Raw genomic sequence first — 7,971 nt, forward strand, 5'->3', positions numbered from 1 at the left:
CATACCATGCATGGTTGTGTGTGCATCTATATCATGAATGGTTGTGTATTGATGGGACTGGGGTGACTTTTGTTTTCTCCTTTCTGGAAAAATAGTGACATAAAACTAACCTTTTTGCCAGATGCTGTTAAATCGTGCTAATCACTTCCTAATGAGCCTTTCTTAATCCAGAATATGAACGCACATTCCACCACTCCTTGAAGGACTGATTAGTTCCTTCATTGAAACAGTTCATTAAAGTAAAGTTTTCTATTGACTTTCCCCCAAACACTGCTAACAAGAATTCCCACTTAGAACAGCCCTAAATGCATACCACATACCAGCAGCTGACTACATATACATGATGCTGGAAACTGGGAGGAGGACTGAGATAAAACTATTTACTCTAGAATTAGGCTTTAAGAGCCTCCTATTTGGGTTTTATGGTTCCACCAGAGGCTCCTTGTTGTAAGGGAGACAGGTGACAATCAAGGCATCACTGAGGCGTAGCCTGTGGTAAGAAAAGTGAGCTGTTAGCACACAAGGCAGAACCATGGCATTAAACAGCAGGTGGCCCTGGGAAGGCTTCCTGGTTGTTGTGTGAGACAGAAGAAATGTCAACTGTGAGCTAGAGGTAATGGAGGAAGTGGGTAAGGATGAAAGGCTTCTATAAAGGTCTGAGGCAGAAGGGATTGAGATGTTCTAAGAACTGAAGAGAGGCGGTGGGACCCACAAGTGCAGAGAGACAAGGCAAACCTGAGAAGCCTCCACAGACATCGCAGAAGCCTGGCTGTGAGGGCTGGTCCCTTTACAGCCATGGTAACCAATGTGCAGTTTAAGCAGCAGGGAAGAGATCAGATGGAGGCTGCTAGGCTGCAGGTACTGTACGGACAAACTGAAGCCGTGAGGGGGGCACGAAGGAGGCTAGAAGACCATGACCCAGTCTATGTGCAGCAGGTGTCACGCTGGAATTACATCACCACTGGGAAGCCTTTTCAGATCACACACCCTCCCACGTAAGAAACAGGCTGTATCAATGTATAAAGAACCCAGTAAGGTTTGGGGTGACATTTTTCCACCTAACACTAGTAATCCAATACCAAAGGACAGCAAAAAATAAAATAAAATAAAAAGCAACTGTAAGGCTGAGAAATCTTAGACAGGATTATTAGTTTTTGCTCTGGGAACACATTTGTCTTCCAGTCTGTAGTTTCCTAAGACTTTTATTTTGTTTTGTTTTTAAGACATGGTTTCTCTGTGTAGCCCTGGAACTCACTCTGTAGGCCAGGCTGGTCTCGAACTCACAGAGATCTGCCTGCCTCTGCCTCCCAAATGCTGGGACTAAAGGCGTGTGCCACCACTGCCCTGCACATTTCTAGAGAGTTTCAATATAGGTGTGTAATACTGCTACCAGGTAACTCCTTCACAAACAATACTTACTCAAATGTAGAGTCCAGAATCATCCTAGAGTTTGCATCCTTCCCGATGTGTGCACCTGTGATGTCCTGATTCAGCTGATCTAAATACTCCTCCTGCCCTCCCGCCCCTTTTTTTGACAGACAGGATTCCCTATGTAGCCCCAACTGTCCTAAACCTTGCTATGTTGACCAGTTGGCCTCACACTCATGGCAACCTGCCTGCCTCTGCATCCTGTGGATTGGGGGTAAAGTCACGTGCCACCACACCCAGTGTGGAAACTTTTAAAAAATAAAACATTACTAGGTTTCACATTTTCTGGCCACCTAAAAGGACCTACTCCTGGCTCCAGCTTGTTTACCCTTTTACTTCATCCTGCTGGCCAAAGTCAGGCCAGAAAATAGTTACCAGGCTAGACCTTACAATAAGCACAAGCCTAGCCCAGTTTATAGTATAGCTTGTTTACAGTGTATAAAAATGATTAGTTATCTAAGCGCTGACTCTGTTATCAAATGCTATTACACACAGTAATGAAGATTCAGCTGGGAGAATACATTAGTCCGTTACAGACTTATATTAGGAATACAGGTTGAACCCAACCGTCTGATCTGTTTGTTGAGTGCGAGCCCTACAGATAAGTGGGAGCTAAAGCTAAATCATCCTACCTTCAAGAACACTCAGGTCACTGTTTTACTTCTCCAGAAGTCTTCGTTTCTACTGCTTGGTTTCCACTCACCTCGTGACCTCCCTTAACTGAACCATGGTTGTGTGGCTCCCGGTACTTGTTGCCATACGTGTTGCTCCTTATCTCTTGTGTATTTTACTAAACAAAGATTAAAAGATGGAATCCATCTTCAGTCAGTCAGTTCCATGCGGCAGCTCTAGGTATACAGTAAAGGCTTGAGAATAAAGATAGAGTAATACCTTCAGGTACTGTGTGAATATGACCTCATTTGCCCTTTTATAACTGTCCTAGTTTGCTCCTCTGGCCATAATGAACACCATGACTAAAACAACTCAGGAGGAGAGGTTTTATCTCACCTTACATTGTTTAGTCCCATCACTGAGGAGCTACAAGGCAGGAACTGGAGGCAGGAACTGGAGGCAGGAGCTGAAGCAGAGATCATGGTGGAATGCTGCTTACTGACTTGCTCCCCATGGCTTGTTCAGCCTGTCTTCTTATATAACACAGGACCAGCCACCTGCCTAGGGATGGCACCACCCACAGTGGGCTGGGCCATCCCACATTAATCAAGAAAATAACCCACAGATTTGTCCACATGCCAATCTGTCGCAGGCAATTCCCCAACTCAGGGTTCCCTCCTCTCGGGTGACTCTGGTTTGTGTCAAGTTGAAAAACCATAACTAAACAAAACAAAAAAAACCAAACAAACAAAAACCCTAGTCAGCACCACTACATCCCTCTGCAATAGGAATTTTTCATTGTGCATTTGAGACAAGCTGAAGCAGAGTGACAAGCTGTAAATGCCATATTCCATGTCTCCAATTTGTTTCTAGCCTACTCTTAGAGACAGAGCACACACATAGGAGGGGGGAATAGAAGACTGATTGTGTGGTTAGAGAAAAAGGTGGGGGGGAGCAGCATCTAGTCTGATGCCTTTAGCCTGCTAGTAAAACCAACTAGGTCTGCCCCATCTGGCACTAGCATGGAGTTTCAGATATCTTGCTGGTTCATGGACACAGTGGTCACCAGGAACTTGGGCAACAACTGGTTGTCTGGGAAAGATGCTTTTAATCTCGTATCTAATCCTTTTGGAGTCTTAGGCCAGCTATTGACTTAGGCTTCCTGGTGACTGTATTCGCAGTTTTCTAGGGTGACATACAGTATACGCTAAATAGCACAGAGAACAGGTGAGCAGTTTGCTTTTGTCTCGCAAGACCATTTCTGTTCACGTGCACGCACTGTTCTACTTTATGGTGTTTGGGGGTCATCCCCCACCCCCTGCCTTTATCAGTCAAGACAGAAAAACCTTTCACGATTTGCAATTTCTCATCCATTAAAAACAGGTTTCCACTGGTCCTTCTGTTCTAGAGTAGCTCCCCCTTGTGGTTGAAGCTCACGTAAACGTAGGTCAGGAACCCAAGGCTCCTGCCAGCTCTGCTCCCTGCTGGCAGTATTTTCAGCCTCTTCCCTGTAAAGTAGCAAATACTGTTTATCTCTCCGGCTCTGCAGAAGCATCCCCATGAGAGCTGAAGATGTCTTGCTTGTTAGAATTTATTTCAGTTGACATACTCACATGCAAACTGTATTTCTGACTCAGTGCAAGCATAAGAATTTACACTCAGCGCATCTTGTCCTCAAATCATCATTCCAGCTTTTAGGATCTTTCTGCAAAAACACTCATCTGCCGTTTTTCCTGTCTTGATACAGCACAGGAATATGGGCTGCCACCTATGACCTTGTACAACCTGAACAGGTTAAATGTTGAACCAGACTGTTCTCCGGTCTCTTCTCTCCCATCCTGGCTAAAGATTTGTCTGCTAGGATTTCTTTACAGTTTTCTTTAAAAACTAGTTAGTACCTCAAAATGTATTATGTGTGTCATAGGCTTTGAGGTTTTTAACTTTGAAAGATATTCATGAACAACACTGAAAAAAAAACATTTTTTTTTTGTCTTTTGGACAAACAAAATGACCATCAACTGAAGATGTAGATTGTTGGCAGAGAGTTTGCCTAGCAAGTGCAAAGCCTTGGGTTCAATCCCCAGCACTGCAAAAATTGAAAAATAACACAAAGAAGGAAAGAGGGAAGGAAGGGAGGGAGGGAGTTGTCACTGTATCAGACCCAATTAGTATTAAGACTAGCATTCCTGGCTGCTTAGATGTCATGCACTCACATGCTAAGACACAAAATAATTCATCAGTAGCCTAAGTTACTTTCTACATAAAATCTAAACTTTATCCCATTTAGCTCACACATGTGACTTTCAGCCATTAGCTGAGATATAGTAAGCCAGGCATAGCTGTGCATGCCTATAATTCTATCAATCAGGATCCAGAGGCAGGAGGACTAAAATCTCAAGTCTAAGGCTGACTTCAAACTTGCAGCAGTCCTCCTGCCTCAGCCCCTCAGAGTGATGGGCTCACAGGGATAGGCCACTGTGCTTTCTTCTGTTCTGCAATTTGCCAACTTCCTGCCTCTCAGTTGTTTAGGATTTCTTCTTAGCGTCTGGATTCGTGCCACCCCCTCCCTAGTCATGTACCAGGCCCCACCCTCACCCAGCCAGTCCAGATAACACATTTCCAAAATCAAGCTTGTCAAAAGGTTTTAGGGAAATTTCTAAAATCCTTGGGACCGTATAAAACAATGACATCTGTCCCCACCCCACAGCATAGTCAAAAGAACCTTAAGTTGCCCAAATACAGATACATTTAAAAAGACTTCTAATGGGATTATTTAAAAAAAAAAAAAAAGGATATAAGGAAAACCCAAGATAAAAGGAATCATCATTTTCCATGAGCCAGTTCCTCAGAAAGGCAGTTTTACTATCTTTTTGAAACCCTAAATGCAAATGAGGTCTAGTCTGTGGCCTAGTGAAGGAATCCAAGAGGACAAAGGCCTGCTGCTACTAGCCCACCTAAAAAGGAGGGCTCAGGAGGAATGCTAGGCACGCTCATCAGGGTTGGCCATCACCCAAGAAACACACAGTTGTGCCCTAAGAGCTGAGTAGGAGGAACCTGGTGAAAATCCTCAGGACCAAGCCCAAGCTAGCAAAGAAAGTTCATTTGCCCTCACTGACCAGAGAGGTCACTGTCTTGATGAGCTCCTTGGATTACGGCGTCATTGTTTTGTAAATAAAAACAATGATCTTCACCCAGCACGCCTGTCATTTCACAACACCAAAAGCAGAGGCCACACTAGCAACACGGACCTGCTGCTGTGCTTACTAAACATCATGTTTCCATCTGATGAAGCCCCAAGAGTCTTCAGTGCTGGCCTGTGCAGGGCTGGAGAGATGGCTCAGTGGTTAAGTGCACTGACTGTTCTTACAGAGGACCAGAGTTCGTTTCTCAGCTCCCATATCAGGTGGCTCACAGCTGCCTGTAAGGCCAGCTCTAGGGTTTCCAACGCCTCTGGCCTCTGAAAGCATATGCACATAGCCACATATATACATGCATGCATACATACATACATACATACATACACATGAGCATACATACACATAACAAAGTAATTTTTAAAAACTGGCCCTGTGTACCTAATCTGATAGTATATTATATGTCAGCACCAAAGTATGAAACTTGTAGACATGATGTTTTCCGGTTCCTCAGCCATATGTAATGTACAACACAGGCTTTGAGGTGTTTCTCTTTCAAAGCTTTTAGAGAGATTCATGACCAAAATCAATAACAACCAAAAAAAAAACTCAGTAAATTTACAGTCACTGCACACCTGTCGTGGCCATGTGATATTTATAATAGGCGGAGGGAAGGAGACCAGGAGTCAGAGGTGGGAGTCTAGGTACACCTTCAATAGCATCCGAAGCATCGCCAGTAGCAACTGGCGATGAGTTGACGATTTTGTTCGTCGCTGGACAGTGTCTTTAAATACACTACATTAAACTGATAGCCCAAAAGTTATGGGGTTCGTTATTTTTTTTTAAGTTTTCCTTTCCAAGGATTACAAAGGGAGTGAGGTAGGTCCTTAAACATTTTGAAAGTTCTGAACCAAGATATATGGACTCATAGTTGAAATTAATGAAGCTGATGTTTAGGGCAAGGGCTGAGATAGTGCCTTACTATATAAGCCCAGGTTGGCCCCAAACTCTCAGTCATCTTGTGTCTGCCTCCAGAGTGCTAGAAATAGAGATGTGCTCCACAAGGCCTACGCTAAACTGATGTTGAAAGAACTTTAAGCCTTTCCTTCAGATTGTAGCACCCCTTTCCCATCTACCAAAAATTTCCACGAACTGATTCTGTAGTTATGATGTTATTGGTGACATTTAAGAAATGGTAGCAGAACATGACATACTTGGTCAATTTTCTTTTATTTATTTATTTATTTAATGTATATGAGCACACTGTCCTTGACACACCAGAAGAGGGCATCAGATCTCATTACAGATGGTTGTGAGCCACCATGTGGTTGCTGGGAATTGAACTCAGGACCTTTGGAAGAGCAGCCAGTGCTCTTAACCATTGAGCTATCTCTCCAGCCTGGTCAATTTTCAATATCTTAAGTTAATACCCAGTTCTGGATTGCTTTTAGGAATTATTTAGCAAATAAATATAATTATAAAGATTTTTTTTTTTTTTTGGTTAGTAAGTGTGATGATTGGTTATGCACACATTGTGGGACATGTTCCTCCCACAGACCTTGTCACAATATTACAATTACGTGTGAGAAAACTATCCTCATGAATAATAAATCAAAAATTAAAATGCATGGAAATGTTTGCCATGCTGTGTGCTTGTTTGAGAGTATGCATTGTTTACTCCTTTGAGATAGCATTATCCAGAAGCCTCCTACTACACACTCTCAGTCTGAGGGATGCAGAAGTATCAGTGACTAGGAACGTGCCCTGATCTTGCCAAAGGCCTGGGTTTAGTTTCCAGCATGAATGTTGGGTGACTCACAGCTCCCAGTAACTCCAGTTCTTGTGGGAACCCAGTGCCTCTGGTCCCCAAGGGCACCAACACTCATGTGCACATAATCACATACATGTCTGATATGAAAGGCAATCCAATAAAAAAAAAAAAAGTAACGCTATAGTTGCTGCCGGGGGATGGTTCTTTAGATTTCTCAGTTCCGTTCACATTAGTGCACTCAAACCTTCAAGAACAACAAACAAAGGTTATTTCTGCTCTCCGAGACAGACTCAGGAAATCCCAAGGACTGAAAACCGTGTTTGTTCAGTGCCGCGTTGCCCACTAACGCTTGTTTTTACCCAGACCGCTGTGCATGTTGAACGGGTACAACACTGGCAAGCGCTGGCCAGGTCTGGGCCAGCCAAGCTAACACTGCTCACAGCTCTGTTCCTGGAAGAGGGCCATGCTCTCTGTTGCATGCCACACTGACCCTATACTTTCTTTCCTTTCCTTTGTCTCCTGCACCATGCTTGCTGCGTAGCAAATGGAATCTCTTGCAGTAAGTTAACTTTCTTTCATATTCTTTGTCCACTGAGGCATGGACCCATGATGAGCCTTATTTTTACTGTTAACTGTTGTATCTTTTAGCATGGTTTCCCTTTTTGGTTTAATTTTCTTTTCTTTAGTAGATTGAGACATGGCAGCTTATCGGTAGCCTTCTGAACTGTTTTCTCCCCCAAATAGAAACCTACATTGCTGTGAATTCTCATTGTCTCAATGGAAATTTTTAAACAATAAAGACCACCATTTGGCATTTAGGAAAATCAAGTTTTCATGGCTAGGTTTCACCCTAAATTGGGAAGAAAACATTATTTTTAACATTCTTAAAGTTAATTTGCAAGATCCTGATAGTTACATTCCATATCATATTTTAAAAGTTCCCATTTAAAAGAAAGAGAGAGAGAGAAGAAAGGAAGGAAGGAAGGAAGGAAGGAAGGAAGGAAGGAAGGAAGGAAGGAAGGAAGG

General features: G+C 43.2%; 1 protein-coding gene and 1 non-coding gene across 2 annotated transcripts in view; both read left to right on the plus strand.

Moving 5' to 3' along the window:
• Nucleotides 1-7,971, plus strand: part of Fry (FRY microtubule binding protein) — a 388,166-nt gene that overhangs the window by 373,295 nt on the left and 6,900 nt on the right. The window lies entirely within an intron of this gene.
• LOC114631487 lies at nucleotides 6,664-6,764 on the plus strand. Its single transcript, XR_003712970.1, has one exon. It is a non-coding gene; the product is annotated as a small nucleolar RNA U13 (small nucleolar RNA).

This window comes from Grammomys surdaster, unplaced genomic scaffold, assembly GCF_004785775.1.
Source record: "Grammomys surdaster isolate TR1022 unplaced genomic scaffold, NIH_TR_1.0 362, whole genome shotgun sequence".
NCBI classification, from domain to species: Eukaryota; Metazoa; Chordata; class Mammalia; order Rodentia; family Muridae; genus Grammomys; species Grammomys surdaster.